This window comes from Balaenoptera physalus (genome assembly GCF_965194825.1).
Source record: "Balaenoptera physalus genome assembly, chromosome: 14".
Taxonomy (NCBI): Eukaryota; Metazoa; Chordata; class Mammalia; order Artiodactyla; family Balaenopteridae; genus Balaenoptera; species Balaenoptera physalus.
Window position 1 is genome coordinate 1,685,023 of NC_138893.1, and position 23,186 is coordinate 1,708,208.

At 37.4% G+C, this 23,186-nt stretch overlaps 1 protein-coding gene and 1 long non-coding RNA gene across 2 annotated transcripts in view; both read left to right on the forward strand.

Moving 5' to 3' along the window:
* Positions 1–23,186, forward strand: part of LOC309643168 — a 385,106-nt gene that overhangs the window by 135,081 nt on the left and 226,839 nt on the right. The gene's annotated exons all lie outside the window — the stretch shown is intronic.
* RTKN2 (rhotekin 2) overlaps positions 1–23,186 on the forward strand; it is a 196,721-nt gene that overhangs the window by 12,829 nt on the left and 160,706 nt on the right. The window contains exon 2 of the mRNA XM_082425538.1: positions 13,643–16,064. The gene's annotated coding sequence lies outside the window, so the exon portion shown is untranslated. The remainder of the gene's footprint in view (positions 1–13,642; positions 16,065–23,186) is intronic.

Genomic DNA, 23,186 nt, shown 5'->3' on the forward strand with positions numbered 1-23,186 from the left:
GGGAAATGGAAGTCTGATTTATTGAAGTTTTTAAACTGTATTTTTACATTGCTCTCAATATGTAAATTACTTCATTGGTTTCACTACACACTGACTGTTGTCCCCCAGTATCCATTCTCCCTTTCATCCATAGTCAAAGAACCCTCAACTGTTACCTGGGTACAAGCCTGCCCAGAATAAAATCTACATTCTCCAGCCTCCTTTGCAGCTAGGTGTGGATATGGTTTCCCTTGAAATGTGAGCAGAAATTATGTGGACAACTTCCTGGTCATATCGTCAAAGGGTCGGTATCTGCTCTCCCTTCCTTTTTCCCCCTTCCCAGAGGTTGGAATATGCACATGGTGATGTACCATCTTGTGCTACATGGACAAAGGCAACTCCTTAGGAAAAAGAGAGTAAAAAGGTGCCCGGGGCCCCCACATTTTCAGGGAGCAGAGCCACCATACTAGCTCAGACTTTTACTTGAGAGAGAAATCTACTCTTTTTTGTGGTTTGTGCCATTAATGCTTTTTGTCCCTGTCACATGCAGCTGAATTTATATCCCAGCTAATACACTTAGAATATTTTCATTGTTCAGGGTTAGAATGTTGGTATTTGTGAATACATTAACTCATTCAACAAAGTATTTACTATATGTTGTACTATATGTTTAGAGATGAAACTAAAAGTGTTGTGTTTAATCCAAAATATCATAGGGAACAATGATGAATTTTAAACTGAGGAGAGAGGCAATGAGATCTGCATTTTATAAGGATGGATTGGAACCAATACATACCAGATAAATTGGAGAAGAGCAAAAGTTGAGTCAGGAGGAAATTAAGAGGCTATTACAGAAATCTGAAAGTTGTGATAATGGCTTGAAGTGGTGGCAGTGGAGATGAAGAAGATATGGGATTTAAATATGATTTAGGAGGTAGAATCAATAGGACGGGGGAGATTTTTTTATGGATGTGGCAAAAGTTGAAGAGATAAGATGACTCCCAGATTTCTAAATTAGGAAAGTGGGTCAGTGTTTGTGCTGAATATGAAGATAGAAAATGCAGAAGAGTAGATTTAGAGGGAGAGATGGAGAGTTCCATGGTGTACCTTTTGAGTTGGGGGTAAGATGATGACTAACATTTTGAACAAGTTTGAGTTGTGGATATCCAGCTGAATCTATTCAATTAGTGCTTGTGGGAACCCTCTTGCACTGTTGGTGGGAATGTAAATTGATATAGCCACTATGGAGAACAGTATGGAGGTTCCTTAAAAAACTAAAAATAGAACTGCCATACAACCCAGCAATCCCACTACTGGGCATATATCCTGCAAAAACCATAATTCAAAAAGAGTCATATACCAGTAATGTTCACAATATTACTCAGCCATAAAAAGAAACGAAATTGAGTTATTTGTAGTGAGGTGGATGGACCTAGAGACTGTCATACGGAGTGAAGTAAGTCAGAAAGAGAAAAACAAATACCATATGCTAACACATATATATATATGGAATCTAAAAAAAAAAAAAGGTTATAAAGAACCTAGGGGCAGAACAGGAATAAAGACACAGATGTAGAGAATGGACTTGAGGACATGGGGAGGGGGAAGGGTAAGCTGGGACGAAGTGAGAGAGTGGCATGGACATATATACACTACCAAATGTAAAACAGATAGCTAGTGGGAAGCAACCACAGCACAGGGAGATCAGCTTGGTGCTTTGTGACCACCTAGAGGGGTGGGATAGGGAGGGTGGGAGGGAGATGCAAGAGGGAGGAGATATGGGGACATATGTTTATGTATAGCTGATTCACTTTGGTATAAAGCAGAAACTAACACACCATTGTAAAGCAATTATACTCCAATAAATATGTTAAAAAAAATAAGTCCTTGTGTATGTGGGTGTGACAAGTAGAAAAGATTTTAGGAGTGGAAGCATAGGTTTCACTATTATTTTTATGCCTTTTGAAGACCATGTTTTAATTATCCTTATCTGTTTCAAATCTTTCCAAGTAGATTGAGGTAAAGACTCATTTTCTTTAAATTGGCAAGACGAAAGGACAGTAGGATGCTCTTCTTTGCAATAATATTGTGATATGTTTGTTGCTATCAGGTAGAAAATCAACCAACACTTAACTCCTGTTTCTCCTCCTACTTTACAAATACTAATTAGTATTCAAATCACTAACGCATTGTGAGTAAGAGCTTCAAAGAGATTGTTCATATACTTCCTGGTTGCTGGGGATCCAATTTATCCACATAGTAGATTGGACACACAGAAATTGACTAACATATATGATGCTAAGTTGCATGATGAAATAAGCAAAGCAGGTAGAATTCTCTGAGTTGAAATCTTACAAGAGTGAGAAAAAAAAATTTTTCCCTTTGGAATAGTGTTCAGATATTATCCAGGGCTTCTTTATCCAGTTTGTATCTACATATAATAATATCATATAATATATTTCAATAGTATATATCTTGGTAATAAGATATATTTCTTCTTTTTCCTCTTGTTGCCACCCTGTGGCTATTTGCAAAGACAGATTCTGTGATATCATTCATGCATTCAAGCAAAGTTCTACCCCATATGATCCTTGTTTGCTTGGTCCTAGATATGGAAACTGAGTGTTTTGAACACACGATACTCTTTCTGACCTCAAGAACATCCTAGAAGTCTTCCCTTAACCACACCCAAATGTCCTAGATCTAGACTGAGTCCTCACCCTTAGATTAGGAAAACTTTCCCCCTACTTTGCTATCTGTATTAGTTCACCTGAGTTATTTTTTTCATTACAGAATCCTATGATTCCTTCTTAGAATCGAGCAAAATCTGTAATATCTATTTTATTTTTTCTTTTTTAAATTGAAATATTGTTGACATACAATATTATGTTAGTTTCAGGTGTACTACATAATGATTTGACATTTGCATACATTATGAATAGATCACCATAATAAGCCTAGTAACCATCTGCCCCCATACAAAGTTATTACAATATTATTGGCCATATTCCTTATGCTGTGTATTACATTCCCATGACTTATTTATTATATAACTGGAGGTTTATACCTCTTAACCCCCTTCACCTATTTCACTGACTTCACAACCCCACTCCCTTCTGGCAAACCCCATTTGTTCTCTGTATCTTTGAGTCTGTTTTCATTTTGTTTTATTTATTTGTTTTGTTTTTTAGACTCCACATGTAAGTAAGATCATGTGGTATTTCATCTTTCTCTGTCTGACTTATTTCACTAAGCATAATATCTTCTCGATCCATCCATGTTGTGCAAATGGAAAGATTTAATTTTTTTATGGCTGAGTAATCTGTCATTATAACATGTATACCACATATCCTTTATCCATTCATCTATTGATGGACACAGGTTGCTTCCATATCTTGGCTATTGTAAATAATGCTACAATGAACATTGGAGTGCGTATATCTTTCAAGTTAATATTTTTGTTTTCTTTCAGTAAATACCCACAGGTGAAATTGCTGGATCATATGTTAGTTCTATTTTCAGTTTTTTGACAAACCTCTATACTGTCTTCCATAGTGGCTGCACCAATTTAACTCTCCATCAACAGTACACTAAGGTTCCCTTTTTTCCACATTCTCACCAATATTTGTTCTTTCTTTCTTTCTTTCTTTCTTTCTTTCTTTCTTTCTTTCTTTCTTTCTTTCTTTCTTTCTTTTTTTTTTTTAACAATAGCCATTCTGACAGGTGTGAGGTGGTATCTCCTTGCGGTCTTTATTTGCATTTCCCTGATGATTAGTGACATTGAGCATCTTTTCATGTATCTTCCTTGGAAAAATATCTATTCAAGTCCTCTGCCAATTTTTTAATCAGGTTGTTTATTTTCTTAATGTTGAGTTGTATGAGTTCTTTGTATATTTTGGATATTAACCCCTTATCAGATATATCATTTGCAAATATCTTCTGCCATTTAGTAGACTGCCTTTTTGTTTTGTTGATAGTTTCTTTCACTGTGCAGAAGCCTTTTAGTTTGATGTAGTTCCATTTGTTTATTTTTGCTTTTGTTTCCTAGGCCTAAAGAGACATATCCAAAAAATTATTGTAAGAACAGTGTCAAAGAACATACTGCCTCTGTTTTCTTCTAAAAGTTTTATGGTTTAATGTCTTACATTTAAGTCTTTAATCCATTTTGAGTTTATTTTTGTATATGGTGTGAAAAAGTATTCCAGTTTGATACCTCTGCATGTAACTGTCCCATTTTCCCAATTCCATTTATTGAAGAGGTTTTCTTTTCCCCATTGTATATTTTTATCTCCTTTGTCATAGATTAACTGATCACATAAGTGCGAGTATGTTTTTGGGCTCTCTATTCTGTTCCATTGACCTATGTGTCTGTTTTTGTGGCAGTACATTACTGTTTTGATTATTGTACCTTTGTAGTATAGTTTGAAATCAGGGAGCATGATACTTCCAATTTTGTTCTTTCTTGGGATTGTTTTGGCTATTCAGAGTCTTTTGTGTTTCTGCACAAATTTTAGAATTATTTGTTCTAGTTCTGTGAAAAATGACATTGGTATTTTTATAGAAATTATATTGAATATATAGATTGCCTTGGGTAGTATGGTAATTTTAACATTAATTCTTCCAATCCATGAGCACGGTATATCTTTCCATTTGTCTGTGTCATCTTCAATTTATTTCATCAATGTCTTATGGTTTCCTGAGTACAAATGTTTTACCTCCTTGGTTGGGTTATTTCCTAGGTATTTTATTCTTTTTGATACACTTGTAAATGAGATTGTTTACTTAATTTCTCTTTCTGATAGTTTGTTATTGATGTATAGAAACAGAACAGATTTCTGTATATTAATTTTGTATCCTGCAACTTTACTGAATTCATTTATTAGTTCTAATACTTTTTGGTGGCACCTTTAGGATTTTCTATATATAGTATTATGTTATCTGCAAACTGTGACAGTTTTACTTCTTCCTTTCCAGTTAGGATGTCTTTTATTTCTTTTTCTTGTTGATTGCTATGGCTAGGACTTCCAATACTATGTTGAGTAAAAGTGGCAAGAGCATGCATTCTTGTCTTGTTCCTGATCTTTGAGGAAATGCTGTCAACTTTTCATCATAGAGTATGATCTTGGCTGTTGGTTTGTCATATATGACTTTTATTATGTTGAGTTGTTTCTCTCTATACCCACTTTCTGGGGAGTTTTTATCATAAGTGGGTTTTGAATTTTGGCAAAAGCTTTTTCTGCATCTATTGAGATGATCATTCTTTAATTCGTTAATGTGATATATCACATCGATTTGCAGATATGAACCATCCTTGCATCCCTGGATTAAATCCCACTTAATCATGTTGAATTCGGTTTGCTAATATTTTGGTGAGGAGTTTTGCATCTATGTTCATCAGTGATATTGGCCTATAATTTTCTTTTTTGTGGGGGGGAGTTTGTCTGGTTTAGTATCAGGGTGATGCTGGCCTCATAGAATGAGTTTTTTGGACTAATTTGAGAAGGATAGGTGTTAACTCTTCTTTAAATGTTTGGTAGAATTCATCTGTGAAGCCGTCTGATCCTGGAATTTCATTTGTTGGGAGTTTTTAAATTACTGATTCAATTTCACTCCTAGTAATCAATCTGTTCATATTTTCTATTTCTTCCTCATTCAGTCTTGAGAGAGTGCATATTTCTAAAGATGTATCCCTTTCTTCTATGTTGTCCATTTTATTGGCATATAAGTGCTCATAGTAAACTCTTATGAGTCTTTGTATTTCTGTGGTGTCAGTTGTAACTTCTCCTCTTTCATTTCTAATTTCATTTATTTGGGCCCTCTCTCTTTTTTTCTTGATGAGCCTGACTAAAGGTTTATCGATTTTTTTTTAATCTTTTCAGAGAACCAACTCTTAGTTTCATTGATTTTTCTTATTGCTTATTTAGTCTCTATTTCATTTATTTCTGCTCTGATCTTTATTTTATTCTTTCTTCTACTAACTTTGAGTTTTGTTTGTTCTTTTTCTAGTTCCTTTAGGTGTGAGTTTAGATTGTTTATTTGAAATTTTTCTTGTTTCCTGAGGTAGGCTTGTATTGCTATAAACTTCCCTCTTATAACCACTTTTGCTGCATTTTGTAGATTTTGGGTTGTTGTGTTTTCATTTTCATTTGTCTGCAGGTATTTTTTTGTTTCCCCTTTGATTTCTTCACTAACTATTGGTTGTTTAATAGGATATTGTTTAGCCTCCACATGTTTGTGGTTTTTGAAGTTTATTTCTATTCTCATAGCTTTGTGGTTTATATTAAGTCTGTCTGGTATAATGTGTCATTTAAGGCCAGTGTTTCTTTCTTGATTTTCTGTCTGGATGTCCTGTCCATTGATGTCAGTGGGGTGTTAAAGTCTCCAACTATGATTGTGTTACTGTCAATTTCTCCCTTTATGTTTATTTGCTTTATGTATTTTGGTGCTCCTATGGTGGGTGCATATATATTTATAATTGTTGTATCTTCTTGTTGGGTTGATCCCTTTACCATTATGTAATGCCCTTCTTTGTCTCTTGTTACAGTCATTGTTTTAAAGGCTATTTTTTCTGATATAAGTATTGCTACCCCAGCTTTCTTTTTGTTTCTATTTTCATGGAATACCTTTTCCATCCCCTCCATTTCAGTTTGTGTGTGTCTTTAGCTCTGAAGTGAGTTTCTTGTAGACAGCGTATATATAGATCTTTTTAAAAAATCCATTCATCCACCTATGTCTTTTAATTAGAGCATTTAGTCCATTTACATTTAAAGTAATTATTGATAGATATGTACTTATTGCTATTTTATTAATTGGTTTCTTGTTGTTTTTGTAGTGCTTTTTTCCCCTTTCTTTTGCTTTCTTCCCTTGTGATTTGATGACTATTTTTAGTGTTATGTTTAAATTTCTCTTTTATTTTTTCTATTTTGTGTCTGTATCTGTTATAGATTTTTGGTTTGTGGTTACCACGAGGTTCATTTATAACAGCCTATATAAATACATGCTTATTTTAAGTTGATGATCTCTTAAGTTCAAATGCATTCTAACGATCCTGCATTTTTAGCCCCCCCCAAATGTTTACTGTTTCTGACATCATAATGTACATATTTTTGTTTTGTATATCCTGTAACAGTCTATTGTGGATATAGATGATTTGACTACTTTTGCCTTTTAGCCTTCCCACTAACTTTATAATTGGTTTATCTACTACCTTTACTGTATATTTGCCTTTACCAATGAGATTCTTCCTTTTGTAATTTTCATATTTCTAGTTGTGGTCTTTTCTTTTCCACTTATAGAAGTCCTTTTAACATTTCTTGTAAACCTGTTTTAGTGGTCCTGGTCTCTTTTAGCTTTTAATTGTCTGTAAAACTCCTTATCTCGCCTTCAAATCTGAATGCTAGCCTTGCCAGGTAGAGTATTCTTGGTTGTAGTTTTTTCTTTTCAGCACTTTGAAAATATCTTGCCACTCCCCTCTGGCCTGCAGGATTTCTACTAGTTGCTTTCTTCTTGCTGCTTTTAAGATTAGCTCTTTATCTTTAATTTTTGTCATTTTAATTATAGTGTGTCTTGGTATGGACCTCTTTAAGTTCATCTTGTTTGAGACTCTGCACTCCCTGGACCTAGATGTCCATTTCCATTTCCAGGTTAGGGAAGTTTTTGGCTATTATTTCATCAAAAAAGTTCTCTGCCCCTTTCTCTCTCTATTCTCCTTCTGGGACCCCTATGATGTGAATGTTAGTATGCCTGTTGTTGTCCCAGAGCTCTCTTAATTTGTCATTTTAATGTAGTTCAGTTTTACAGTGCTTCCCTTATAATTAGTGCTTTTTGTTTCCAGTTTAAGAAATCTTCCTAAGTTTATTATTCTCCCTTGTTATGCTCCAGATGCTTCCACTGTGACATCTTTGGCTCAGAAGTTATGTAACTGTATGTGATTGATCTCCAGCAATTGGGATTATTTTCTAATTTTCTTTTTTTTTTTTTTTAAGCTATTTTTTTTTTTTAATTAATTTATTTATTTATTTATTTCTGGCTGTGTTGGGTCTTCGTTTCTGTGTGAGGGCTTTCTCTAGTTGCGGCAAGTGGGGGCCACTCTTCATCGCAGTGCGCGGGCCTCTCACTCTCGCAGCCTCTCTTGTTGCGGAGCACAGGCTCCAGACACGCAGGCTCAGTAATTGTGGCTCACGGGCCCATTTGCTCCGCGGCATGTGGGATCTTCCCAGACCAGGGCTCAAACCCATGTTCCCTGCATTGGCAGGCAGAGTCTCAACCACTGCGCCACCAGGGAAGCCCTAATTTTCTTTTTATTATTGATTTCTAGTTTAATCCCAACATGATCAAAGAGCATATTCTGTATGTTTTCAGTCTTGTCAAATTTGTAGAGGCTTTCTTTATTGCCCAGCATGGGATTAATTAAGGTTTGTTCCATGTACACCTGGAAGAATGTGAATTCTTTCACTGTTAGGTAGAGTGTTCTGCATATGTCATTTATGTCAAGTCTGTTAATCCTCTTATTCAAATCTTCTTTACCTTTAATGATATTTTCACCTTAAAAACAATTTTTTGGGCTTCCCTGGTGGCACAGTGGTTGAGAATCTGCCTGCCAATGCAGAGGACACGGGTTCGAGCCCTGGTCTGGGAAGATCCCACATGCCGCGGAGCGACTGGGCCCGTGAGCGACAATTGCTGAGCCTGCGCGTCTGGAGCCTGTGCTCCACAACAAGAGAGTCCGCGATAGTGAGAGGCCCGTGCACCGCGATGAAGAGTGGCCCCCACTTGCCGCAACTAGAGAAAGCCCTTGCACAGAAACGAAGACCCAACACAGCCATAAATAAATAAATAAATAAATTAAATTAAATTAAACAAAAAAAAAACAATTTTTTTTTTTTTTTGGTAAGAATGCTGAAGATCTACACTCTTAGCAAATTTCAAGTATATAATACAGTGTTGTTAACTATAGTCACTATGCTGTGTATTAGATCCTCAGAATTTATTTATCTTATAACTGAACATTTGTACCCTTTGATTAACATCTCCTCATTTCCCCCACCCCCAGCTCCTGGTGACCACCATTCTACTCTCTGTCTCTGTAAGTTTGATTTTTTTAGATTCCACATATAAAGTGATACCATATATTATTTGTCTTCCTCTGTCTGGTTTATTTCACTTAGCAAAATGCTGTCCAGACTCATCCAGGTTGTCACAAATAGTAGGATTTCCTCCTTTCTCATGGATGAATAATATTCTGTTGTATATATATACATCTTCTTTATCCATTCATTCATTGATGGACACTTAGGTTGTTTTCATGTCTTGGCTATTGTGAGTAATGCTGCAATGAACATGGGAGTGCAGGTGTCTCTTGTGATTTCATTTTTTGTGAATATATACTCAAGAGTGGAATTGCTGGATCATTTGGTAGTTCTATTATTAATTCTTTGAGGAACTATTTTCCATCATGGCTGTAGCAATTTATACTCCCACCAACATTATCAAGGATGAATTTTTGACTGCTTGTTTTATCACCTAGTGAAAAGTATGTAAATTCTCCCACTATTCTTGTAGACTTGGATATTCCTATTTTTAGGTCTGTAAGTTTTGCTTTATATATTTAAGAGACTTATAGCCAAATATAATATGCAGAACTTGTTTGTAATGTGATTGAAAAATGTATTTTAAGACACCAGGGACATTTGAACATAGGCTGTACATTGGATGATATTTAGGAATCATTGCTAAATTTGTTAGATGTGGTGATATCTACTGGAGATAGAGACTAAAAGGTTTATGGGTTAAATTTTACAACATTTTATAGAATTTGCTCCCAGAGTAAATTGAAAAGACTAAGAAATATATTTCCTTTAATATTTTTATACCAAATGCCTCTTCCTACACACAAAGATATTATAGAGAAATGATTGACAAAGATATGATTTATCACATGCTAAATAAATAAAGCTGCCTCGTTTCCCATGGAAAGCTGGCTTGGAATTTTGTCAGAGGCCTTGGTCAAACATAGACAAATACTCCATTTTTTTAAACCACTAATAGATGATCATTCTTTCTTTTTCTAAATGTGAGCAGCAAATATTTTGGGAAAAAAATAATATAGTATATGCAGTTGTGGATGGGTGGGAATATTTTCAGAGTGAAATCAGAAAACTCATGTGATGGTTAATTTTATGTGTCAGCCTGACTGGGCTAAGAGATGCCCACGTAGCTGGTAAAACATTATCCCTGAGTGTGTCTGTGAAGGTGTTTCTGGAAGAGATTAGCATTTGATTCAGTAGACTGAGTAAAGAAGGTCCACCCTCACCAATTGTGGATGAGCATCATCCAATCCATTGAGGGCATGACTAGAACAAAATGGAGGAGGATAAGTGAATTCCCTCTTTCTCTTCTTGAGCTTGGACATCCATATATCCTGCTCTTGGACATCAGAGCTCCTGGTTCTCTGGCCTTTGGAGTCTGGGACTTACACCAGTGGCCCTCTGGTTTTCAGGCCTTCAGCTTTGGACTGGGAGTTACACCATGGGCTCCCCTGGTTCTCAGGTTTTCTGACCTGGACTGAATTATACCTCCAACTTTTCTGGTTCTCCAGCTTGCAGGTGGCAGATTGTGGAATGTCTTGGCCTCCATAACTGCATAAGCCAATTCCTATTACAAAGTTCCTCATATATATCCATATGTATCCTATTGGTTCTGTTTCTCTAGAGGATCCTGACTAATAAAACCCATAAGAAAAAATTGTATTTAAAAAAATATTTCTTAAACATGGTCTAAGGGGAGATTTTGAACTAAGATAAGTTCGCTAAGGTGTACACTGTCATTAGTACCCAGATATGTGAGCCAGCAGTCTTCAGCACAGGAATCAACTCACCAGGCTGTGAGCAACAAAATAAGAGAATACCATTGGGAAGGCATTCAACTAGAATGGTCTTTTGTAGGCTGATTATGAAGTGGATTTAATGGAAACTAACGTTTTTTGCCTTTATTCCATGAGTTTGAAATCACCTGTAAGTAGCTCTTAGGAAATTTGTGCAGAGATATTAAAAATACAATTTGCTGATTGCCTGAGCTCATCTCTCTGTAGCCCATATAATGGGTACTAATTTTTCTTGTTTTCAGATGTAGAAACTGAAGTTGAGACTTAGATCCAGACAGCTTGCATATAGTGTAGCGACAGCAGCAACCCTTATTGAGCAAATACTATGGCACAGGCAGTGTGCCATGTATTTTACCTACATAATTTTCCTTGTCAGGAAGGTATGATTATATTCATTTGACGAATGTGAAAACTGAGTTTCTAAAAGTGAAAGTGACCTTCCCAAAGCTCTACTCTAAGTGCTGGGTAGCTGGAATTTAATCCTGGATCCGTCTGGCTCCAAACCCTGTATTCTTTCTTGTGTATCATAAAACTATTGACCGCCATGTGCTTCAGATTCAAATGATCATTTAACTGCATTATGTGGGATTGTTTTAGAACACATTACTTAAAATTTTTCTTTTTCCTTTTCCTTGCCAATTATTTTATTTCTTCACCATTTAATTCGTTTTTAAAAGTTATGAAAGTATGCTTGCTTGTGTTTTTTTTAAAGATCAAATAATAAGAAGGTATAGTTAATTCCCCTATTTACATCCCATGCCCTTCCTATAGATGACCACTGTTAAATTTCTTACATAGCCCTTTTCAGAAATTTTCTGTCTATTCAAACACATACACACACATTTTTTTACTTAGATGAATGTATATTTTATTTTGCATAGTGTTCTGTACCTTTCTTTTTTCACTTAACATATCTTGCACATCTTTCCACAGAAATATATAGAGAGAGTTCTACATTTTCATTTTAATGGCTATGTATATTGGCATTCCATTGTATGGATGTACATCATCCAGGTAACCAGTTCCTATTAGGATTGCTTCCCTTTTTTTAATTGCAAACCATACTGGAATGATCAGTCCTATATGTATATCTTTGCATACTTATGTGAGTATCTGTCAGATTGAATTAGGTGCTTGAAAACCAAGGATTACCTTCTAAGCAAGTTCTAATTTTGGTTCTAATAAGTAATGGGGCATAAATTTCAAGGGACCCAAGAGACCCAGCAGCCAGCTAAAAAGAGTTATTATATAGCACCTTTATTCTCTACTCAAAGCAACTTTATTCAATATTCAGATATTACCACACTGGCTTCATTCTGCTGCTGGTGAGCAGAATTCTTTCAAATATCTGAGCTGTCTGCACTCACTGTGTTTTACCAGGATGATCATGGAAGGTTCTGCCTACAGATGAATGACATCTTCAAAGGGCAAATAAGTTTTGATTCTTTCAGTTACCTTCCTTGACGTAGAAATCCATTGGGACGTGCCAAGTCTCTCACCCTAATTGTTAAAGTAATATTACACAGCATTCTGGATCCGTTTATTGAACAGACATTTTCCATAAACTCTGCAATCTGTACACATCCAATTTGTGGCAATAATGTGAAGCTGTTTTTACTAAGAAAAGAACATTCCCATCCTGATACATCTTACTTGTGAACAATTGTTATCTCTCAATTTGATATTTCTTTTTCTTCAAAAGACGAAAAGGTCATTAAATATATGGAGTGTGTTAAGAGAGGGATTTGACTAAGGCTTTATTGGAATGAGGATAAATTCCTATAAGTAGAAATGCTGACTTAAATGGCCTGGTATTTAAATTTTGATAAATATTGTTAAAATGCCATTCAAAATTGTTTAAATGTATATTCTCACAAGCTTACGGTATTCTGAACCCCTACCCATCTCCACACACACATTCTCATCCTGGAAATTACTAATGTTCTAATTATGGAAAATATTATTTGTAAAACATGTTATCTTGCTTTTCCATTGCATCTTTAAATTATGAATGCATTTTAGCATCACATATTTCTTTTACTTATGACTGAACTGCCCAGCTAGAATTTATTTTAAGCACCTCAGAGAAAAGTGGGGAAATCATCTCATGATGGGTAAATATGAAGGGAGACAAGTCCAAATTCCCTTGGAAAAACTGCTTGTCTTCTGCAGGCTTGCTCAGATTCTTTAGTACAGTCATGAACACTGTGATTCTGTAAGAGAAAGGGTGGAAGAGGGGTTTGAAGGAGAATCATTTCACACTCCTCCCCACCCCCAACCTTTCTTACCACAGCAGTTATGATGACGCCACCTCTGGCTCCTAAATGCTGTGGAAATTTTATTTACGAGTATTAATTTCTGCATGTAAAAACTGTAAAGTAAAAGTTTATTTGTTGTTATTCATTATTCAGTTCTGTTATATACTTATCTTCAAGAATGTCTTATGTAATGATCAAAAAGGGGGTTAGATAGTATAATAGATCATCTGCAAAGATAACTGTGCCTCCCATCAAGCAGTGAAAACTCTTTCCCCTCCCCTTGACTCCAGTTGGTCTTGTGACTTGCTATGACCTATAGAATGTGATAGAAGCATTGTTGGGCAAGTTCTAGGCCCTGCCCTTCAGAGGTCTGGCAGCTTCTGCTTTCACCTGTGTATAGAGTAAAACAAGAGTTGAACCATAATTGTAAGAGAGAGAATGAGAGACCAACCAGCTCCCAGCCACTCCAGTCACCCTTGCAGAGATGCCCGGCATGTAGATGAAATCATCTTTGACATTCCAGGTTCATGTGAAGCTTCTAGCTGACTGCAGTCACACAAGAGATTCTAGTGAAGAGGAAGAACCACCAACTGAGCCTGGCTAACTCTCAGAATCATGAAAATAAAGTAAATAACTGAAACACTAAGGTAGGTACTAAAATAGTACCTAGGGAGAAAATCTTGTGAAATATAAAATAAAAACCAATTGTCAAGACAAAGGAGTTCAGTGTAGATGGATAGAGAAGGCCCCAGACAAACAGGAGAGTACAAAATTCTTATCTTGAGTTAGGGTTCAATGGCTGGGACAAGTATTCTAGACCTGTGTTTCAAGTATAACTTTTTTCGATGATGGAAATATTCATCTGAGACTACTGAGAACTTGAAATGTGACTAGTGCATGTGTGGAGCTGAGTTTTAATTTTTATTGAATTTTAATTAATTACATTTAAATTTAAATAACTCCATGTGGCTAGTGACCACCATATTGGACAGTGTAGCCACTACGTCACATGTCAGACTTCATCCTAATGAAGGGATAAAAATCAACAACTCAACCCAAAATTGTGTCTTTTCACCTGTACTCCTCCTCAGAATTCTGAGAGGAACCTCATTATACTCAGACCTTCATCTGCTTTAGACTCTCAGCTGAGAATGACCATATAATCTGTCAACTTCTGCATTTGGAGAACCAAGAATTAGAAGTGGGTTCCCCCTTGTTATGGTCTCTGAGTAAATAGAGAATAAATAGGGGCTGAGAATAACTTTTTAAAAAAAAAATCTGTCTTTGCCTTTTATTCTATGTCTATAAATAGTCTTGAAGTAAAAGCACCTGTTATAAAGGAAATTGTTAAGAGCTTTAATTAGGGTATTGAAATGCAAACCCAAACATATATAGGTATGTGGTGTTTCCCAAACTTCTTTCAATATAGAAATATTTTGTGTGTCACCTCTATTAATCTCTTACAGCAGCAATAGGACACATTTGGGGAATGCTCTCCTAGAAAACTGCAGAATTTTTATTAAACTGGGTTAAATGTCATAATGAAATATTGAACACTTCAACCATGAATACTACATGGTAACTTTCCAAAATCAATTCCATTTCCTTAATTAGAAAATTAATCATTTGAGATTATTAAACAAATATGAGGCAAGATTAAAATGATGATTTTCATTTCCTTATGGGTTAATTTTTAAATATTTAACAAAAATAGAATAATACTTTTCTCAGAGAGGGCAAGATTATAGCTGAGATTTCATTATATGGTAACTAGACTCCAAAATTTTCAAACACTATTTTTAACATTCCTACCTCCTAAAGGCAATATTGACATTCACATGAATAAAATCATTCCTCTTCTATACCCATCTGGCAGTAAACCATGATTTTCCAAAGAGCCAAGGACAAATAATTATTCCAAGGACTCTTTTTTGCTGGAAAGACATTCTTACTTTCTTAGGAGAATATAATTCGTTCTGCTTCATTGTTGGATTTAACACCAGTGAAATTGAAAATATATTATTCCTACTGCCTATGAGTCCTCAAAAGACTCTCCTACCCTCCAGAGTTTGTTCCAACTGGTTTGTCAAATTAAGGTAAACAAGCAAATTATTCCAGTCACTTAAAGATCTGGTTAAAATGTGAGAAAATATCTCTTCTCCCCAAATTCCTATTCATGGAATTTTATGGTTGATAGCAATCCTCAAAGGTCATCTTCTTCCACCTTCTCGTGTTGGCTGCATATCAGGATGAGGTGGGGGTGCTTTTAACACTGCAGATCCCTGGGCCCCACTCCAGACTATCTCAGCAGGGGAAGGGGAAGCAGGCACAGACATCCTTAAAGCCACTTTGGAGACTCTAATGACAGTTATGCCTTTGAGCCAGTCCATCCTGCTCCCTTTACAGACGTGTAGACTGAGAATCAGCCGGCTAAGTGCGTCACCATTTTGTTTCTTATGTATGAGGCCATCAAAACTAGAACAGTCTGAACAAGTGGTGGTTTTCCAGCTTGTACACAAGTCACTAGGATTACAAGTGTGTCTGTGTGTGTGTGTGTGGGGGGGGTGTCTCCAGGACCACCTCAGGGTTAAAGGGGACAGTGAGGAAGGGAGAGACTCTAATCTCCCATCAGAACACCCCACCTAGCTGTTTGTATATCGAGGTACTTCATATTTCATTTGAAGAGAAGGTTCCACTGCTAAAAGTATGCCAAGTCTGAAGAATCACTCCTCTAAAAAGGTGAACATCACGTGTTGATTTCTGAGATGCTTATCAAAGTATCTCAGGAGCCAGACACTGGTTCAACTATTCATGAAATGTAAAAACATTTAAAAGAACAGTAGAGTGTTTATTCTTAAATCACTTTTTTTTTTCCAGGTGTTTGATGAGCTCCAAGGGACTATCTAAGCTCAAATATTTGCACCTATGAAAAGTATGTGTAGCCGGTAAGAATCTCAGGCCATAAGTGCAAGCTTTTAAAATGTATTTCATTTTTCTTCAACTGACTTAATTTCTATTTTTATGTTCTATTACTCTGATACCTGATGCATTTTGACCCTGCTCAGGGTATGTAGGTAATTCCAAGGCATCAGGGTGGGTCTCTGGTCCCTGATCCTGTCTGCCCTCAATGGCATCCTCTGAAATATCCTCTTTCCCACCTGGCCTCAGGTCATGGGTACATATGGATCCTGTTTACTCCTGACCACAAAGTCTCTTAGGTCCTCTCTATTGGAGGCTTGTGCCCGTCGCTTGGTCTCTCAGGAAAGCATTCAGCTGCTTCCAGCCCACCTGGGTTTGGGGGACCATGTGAGGGTGTCTCAGGCTCCCCTGGGCAGACAGTCCTCCACCATATCTATTGCTTCCCCACCATGCTGCTGAGGGGAGACCCATGAAGCTTGCTGTCTCTCCCAGTTCCACTCAGGAAGTGAAGCACAGCTCTTCTTTGTCACTGGAGCCCCAAAACTTTTCAAGGGCATGCCCCAGCAGTGGACACCAAGGCAGAGGACCTCTCCAGAAAACAACAGTATCTAAGTGTGCTCTGATTCTTCTCTCTTATGGATATCATAGTTGAGAGGATGGGAAAACTGTCTTGAACTGAGGATATTTTCTTCGAAAACCATTATTCTGTTCTGAAGCCTTCAGAATCCAGGCTCTTGCAACTCAGAACACCTTTCATCTCAAGACAGTTGTTTCTGCTATCATTCCCAAGGCCTATTTTAATACTCAGAGAATTGCCTGCTTATCTTCCCAGAAGCTGCCCCAGTGGAGGTAAGGAGATTGATATGAGACAAAGGTGGACAGGGGGAAAAATGCATCAGTTAATACATCAGTATCATATCTTTCTACACAAGCATAAGGGGGAAATACCGATCAGGTTCTGATCAATTTCTTGACATCTCTTCAATGCTCATCACTGTTTCATCCCTTTCTCCTTGTTATATATATTTTCTAACCAGGACCATATACATAATTTGAGGAGCCCAGCACAAAATAAAAATGCAAGGCCCCTTGTTCAAAAATTACTACTAATTTCAAGATAGTTATAGCAGAACATTAAACCAAGCACAGGGCCCTTTTGAACACAATGGCCTGGGTCACACCCATGAAGCCAGCCCTGTTTCTAACCCTTAAAGCACCTCTTTCCTTGATTTTTAGTGGAGTGTTGTTTGTATTGTCAAAAGAAAACTCAGAGAACTTTACTTGATATGAATAATTTATTGAATGAGAAACAAGAACGGGGAGATTTCAAACCCAAAACTGGTATAAAGTTCAGAGGCATGGCATTACAGGATAGCTTCTAAAGTGAAAAGGAGGAAGTTGTTTAGCCTTTACAATGATTAGTTATTACATTGAGGGTTTCCAGACTGCAGGAGGTTGGTGAAAAGTGATAATCTTATACCATTTGGGGAAGATGACTTAAGTTTTATGATTATCAAAGACATTGACAAGAAATAACCTAAATTACATTTCACTTACGTTCATGAAATGAACCACTTAGTTTTGCATAAGTGGCTTAAATGGTTTTTGTCAGCTTGAGGGATTTTTAAACCTGGCTTCATTTCATTTTATTTTAAAAGAATTATCAAAATAACTTAAGACAATCTGAATGTCCAGTAATAGGAATTCATAATATAAATTACAGAATTTCCATATGATAGATGACTATGCAGTTATTTATAATCACGTGGGGATATTAAACAACATGGAAAAATGTTACCATGATTTTATGTATTGGAAATGTTAACACGCCTGCCCTGACCACACCCCGTTGTGAGGGAAACAGCCCCACCCATTCCTCTTGCAGCCAGGCAGGGGGGCCTTGCTTTACTACGTTTCCTCCTTCCACTATTGTTGATTGGCTCAGGAGAGTAACAGATCCAAGGGTAGCCAATTAGTAGACTTGCCAGCAACCTATTGTCTGTATGCGCTGGATGAAACACAGCAGGGCAAAGTTTGAAATTTGTACTAAAAACCCAGAAATCATGAGACAATAAGAGTGAGAGCTCAGTTAAAAGGCAATAAGGTAGATTAAAGATTGAGAAACTGCTGTAAGAAGTAGTAAACTGAAACTATGAGGGAACAAAAATTAAGAATAAGTAGACAGAGCAATTGAAGGCGGGGCAAACAGGCAGATGGAGGGCAGCCAACCATGCTGTCAACGCAGCTCTGCAGCAGGGACTCCAGCTCCTGCTGTGGGGTTCTTGGCAGATGCCTGGGCTCCAGATCCAGACTCCAGCCCTTTGCACAGGAACCTGCCCTAACCTGGCCCCTGTTCTTAGATTTTCAAGACAATTTCCTTGTCATTCTTTGTAAATCCTTTCAGGACTGGCCTCAGTGGATCGCTGTCTTGCAACTGTTACAAGGGTGTGTAGACTATGAGCCCAATTTTATTTTTAATGTTTGCTTACATGTATCTATGGATATGAGGTAGAGTCGCCAACTTACTAACAAAATTCTTAAATGTACCAAGATTACGTTGCTTCTTTATTTCTCCATTAACTGATCTGATCCCCTAAAAGATACTTCTCACTGGGTGCCTGGGGCAATTAGACTTGGCAATGTTCCAATCTTCTGTGGCATAAATGTTTCCATCCACTTTACACATTTATTTAAATTTCAACTCGCTTGGTTTTTGTTAAAGATGTACCTGCATGTAGACAAAATAACATATTTGTAAGGCTATTCATTGCAACATTGCTTATAATAGCAAAATTTTATCTATGTTCATCAATAAGGAAAGAGTTGAATAAATTATGAAGTATCCTTACACTACTCTCCAAAAAAGCAAACAAAAGAATGGGTACACCATATACTGTCCTGATACAGAAATCCCAGTGATACATTTTAATTGGGAAAAAGGGTCAAAAATAGTTATGCTACCTTTGCTTTAAGAAAATGAAAAAATAAGATTAAAAATATGTATTAACATTTCTAGTAATAGCATAAAGAAACTCTGGAAAGATACACAAGAAGCCAATTTAAATTGTGTTCTTTGAGAGGAATGCTATTGGGGGATTAGAAATGGGGTGGATGGGAAAGCAAGAGTTTTTTCTGTACGTTGTATAAATCTATGGACCATGTCAATATTTTACTATAAAAATGAAGCATATTTTTTAAAGTAATAACATTCAATCTATAGTTTCAAATAGTATCTTTTGTGTGACTGAGTAAAATGATCCATCCCTCAGACTTACCCTAGTGCTCTACGAATAGCATCTGATTAGGGTAGATTAAGCCATCTAATGGTGGTAGAATGCAGTGGGAGGGACTTGGACCCTTGCTGGCCATCTCTCTTTTTTGCCTGGTCATGCCTTCCCTCTGGCACTGCAGCTGAAGTTGGCAACTGGTGTCCTTTACCATCTGGTCTTAATGTGGTCTGGCCCAGTGGTGCTACCAGGCTGACTTGGTCTTATCTTAGCACTCGATGGTGCTCAGGACCTCCCGGGTCTCTCCCGTAGCCCCCAGCTGGCTCTGCTTTGAGTCTGATCCCACAGCCTCTACTATAAGATCATCCTTCCCAGGCCTGCTGACTTCCACAGGGTAATCTTCTGATTTGACCCCCAGCCCCCCACCCCATTCCCCACCTCCTCTATCTGGAAACCCTGGACCCAATCCCCCACCTCCTCTATCCGGAAACCCTGGACCCAATCAGTGGCATGCAGAAATTAGAAGAGCACTGGAAAGCTAAACCTTCTTCCTGCATGTATCTCCCAGAGAGAGAACTTCCCAGTTCACACTGATATGGCCAACTTCCATGTTGGTATGTGGGAAACTTACAAGGCTATCTTCCCAAGAGACCCAGGAAGAGATCCTGGGCAAAGGCCCCTGCCCTTAGCATCCTGTCCAGTTTTCTCACACACTTGGCTTTGGTCTAGAGGGGGATTTTGTTTTATAAGTTTTACTTTTAAAAGGAGCAAGTATTTTTAAAATGTTTTCTGTTGTAACTGGTGAGGACATGAGAGTTTGATGTATTGTCCTTTGTACTTTTCTGATTTTTTTTTCTCAATTATTATTTTTTTAAATTTAAAGACAAAAATTCAATCAAGCCATTTTTGATTGGGCCATTTTTAGAACTATTTTGGGAGAACAAGCTGGGATTTGATTCAGTATCATGATTGGTTTGTGAGCTGCACAAAAAGTGAGGTGGGGAGAGGTTTAGAAAATTAAAAATGGAAGATACCCCCCCCACACATATACAAACACACAATACCCCAGTCATTGTTTATTTCTCTTCCACTATCCAGATAGTTGTTGCAGATGACTAGTTTATTTGGCTAGTTCAGACTCAGACTAAGAAACAGATAAAGGGAGATAACTTATGTGGTTCTGCCATAACTCTCTTTTCTCAAGTGAGAAAATTTGGGCTTTGATGTCCATCCTATTTGATCAAGAGAATGCTGACCTTCTTCCTTAGTCATAGCAGATTTTATTCAAGCTAAAAATGTACTCAGAAAAATACTACCTCTTTGGAAATCTGCCTCCAGATTTCTCTTACGTAAAAAATAACTCTTGTGTTTTTAAGCTACTGTAGTTGGGTTTCTTTTAATATCAACCTGACTTAATTCCTAACTGATGTAATCATGGGTGGGGAATTTATTCATTCATTCAACAGATTATTATTGAAAATCCAGGTCCCAGGCACTGTGCTAAGTGTTGAGGATTCTGGTACTAGATATTGGAATAATGGGGAAAAAAATAGTTATAATTATGGTTATGCTGAGTCCCTTTTCCATTTGCCCCTCCAAGTCCACTCTCCATGCACCCTGCTTTGTACCCCTGGGAGGCTGACCCATATGGATGTCATCAGTGAGCTCCCTTACTCTTTGGCTCCAGTTGGATTATTTATTCCCCCAGCTCCCTCCTGTGGGATTGCTACACACTGGCTTCATCCGTCTACTGAAAGTCCCAGCTCTTCTTGGGCATCCCTTTCCAACTATTCTCTGTCTCCAGGTTCTGGTAAATGCCCCCTTTTCTTATTTATTCAGGCCTCAGGTGAATAGTACAGTTATACTAAGCTTGGGGTTTCTCCACATCCTTCCCAGGCCTTTATAAAGAGTTCCTTTACAAAATGCTCCTCAAATTAGTCAATTGGATGGGCTATCTGTTTCTAATGACACAACTATCATTTTATCAAGAACTCCTTTTGTGTTAAGACACTGCCAGGTGTGCCATTTCATTGAATCTTTACACTCTTGTTAACACTTTACCAAGTAAGGCTGAAGAATAGAGATTAAGTTAACCATAACCAAGTTGTTAACTAGGTTATTTTATATTTTAAGATTTGTGGATGAATTATTTATTTATTTTATATCTTATATTCCTAACCAGGACGCTTACAGAGATAGGCACACCCTTATACAAAACAGCACAATCAGCATTTTTCATGGGTATACCCCTCCACCTTGCTCCTCACCCCAGCTTTCCTTTCTGCGCGTCTGGCTCACAGCATCCCAGTGCTGCCTCCTGAGGTGCAGGGTTCCCTTCCTGATGCCTCTCTCTGGTCAGCCACCCCAGCAGTTCTCCTGGCTCTAGCCACAGTGACTTTCTCTGTGCCCCAAGCTTTCAGAACACTGCCCTCCCTTCCCTTCAGTAATGGCAAGTTATCTAAATAATAATACTGCAGCACCTGCCAATAATTATTATTACCTCTCTGAGGGATAGCAAGAACTCTAGTTGACCCATTACCTTCATGTAAACAAAGGGCTTGACCTGCACTGTTAATTTTAGAGACAACTGTGATGATTAGGAGAGACATTTTGGTACTTATGTCCTTATCGACTGCACATCCACTTGGTATAAAGCAGTCTTGTGCAAGACACTAAGAAAATCTCTCATATTTCTTGGTTCTTAAAACTAACTCTCTCATTAGTTTTGTGAAACAATTCTGTGGCAGTTTTCCACCAATGTAATTTGATTCCTGAAATTATTTTCCATTATGTGTCTTTAAAAATTTTGAGTTATATATTCCACGTTAGGAGAAGAATTCTCCAGGCAATGTGTAGAGTTAACAGAGGTTAAAAAAAGAGATCATTTCTGATAGTGAAACAATACTCCCTGTTACCTTTCATTTGTGTAGAAAAAGTCCAGCCAAGTCCATTTATCAGTACAAAGGAAAATAAGAAATTTAGCCTCCTAAACACTTTCACATTCTCTTTCCACGCTATAAGACATTTTTAAGAAAAGAGTTGTGTCCAAAAGTGCATTCAGTTTGTTTCCCCAGACAACATACATTCTATGACTTCAACTTATTTGTTTCTAATATTACTGGGAGGCAGGAAAAAAATATCCAAATGGTTCTAGTTGCATAACAAAACCTACATGCCAGGAACTCTTAGAATCGCAATTCTAGAAGCAGTCCTCCAAATGTGCATGTCCTGTTTCCATTATCTAAGCAATGGTTGAGTGGTTTAGTATGTCCTAACTAGAGAAGCCTTGTTTATAGTGAATGATACCAATGGTAAAGAATTCTGCCAAAACATTCTGTTGCACAGGTCTGAGGCTTGCCTGAAGCATGGAACTCAAGAAACCCAGTAGTCATTTGGCTTGGTGTGGTACATTTAATCCCAACATGGAATTTTCGAGAAAGTGTAGAATCCCTTGTAATATTCTTCTCCTAAGACTGTGGAGAGAAATATATTACTCACACCTACCAATTTTCCTTTACTTCTGCAGTAATAAGACAGAGACTGAAGAGTAGAATAACTCTGGTAGTTTTAAAACATGGCTGCAAACTCTTTGACACTCCTCCCACTGAGAGGTGGGGTCTTAGCCCCTCCCCTAGAATCTGACAAGCTTGTGACAGCTTTCAGACATACAGTATTGGCACAGGGATGCTATGTGATTTCCAAAGCTGGGTCATAAAGGGCCACATAGCTTATGCCTTGTTTGCTGGCACATTCTTCTTAGAGCCTTGAGCATGTAAAAATCTGACTGAAATCTGACTTGAATCTGCCATGCTGGAAAGGCCTGGAGTAGGCACTCTACTTGACAGTCCCAGCTGAGTCCAGGCTCCCAGCAATCCATTCCTGTCAAGGAAATAGAAATGTGAATGAAACTGACTTGGACCC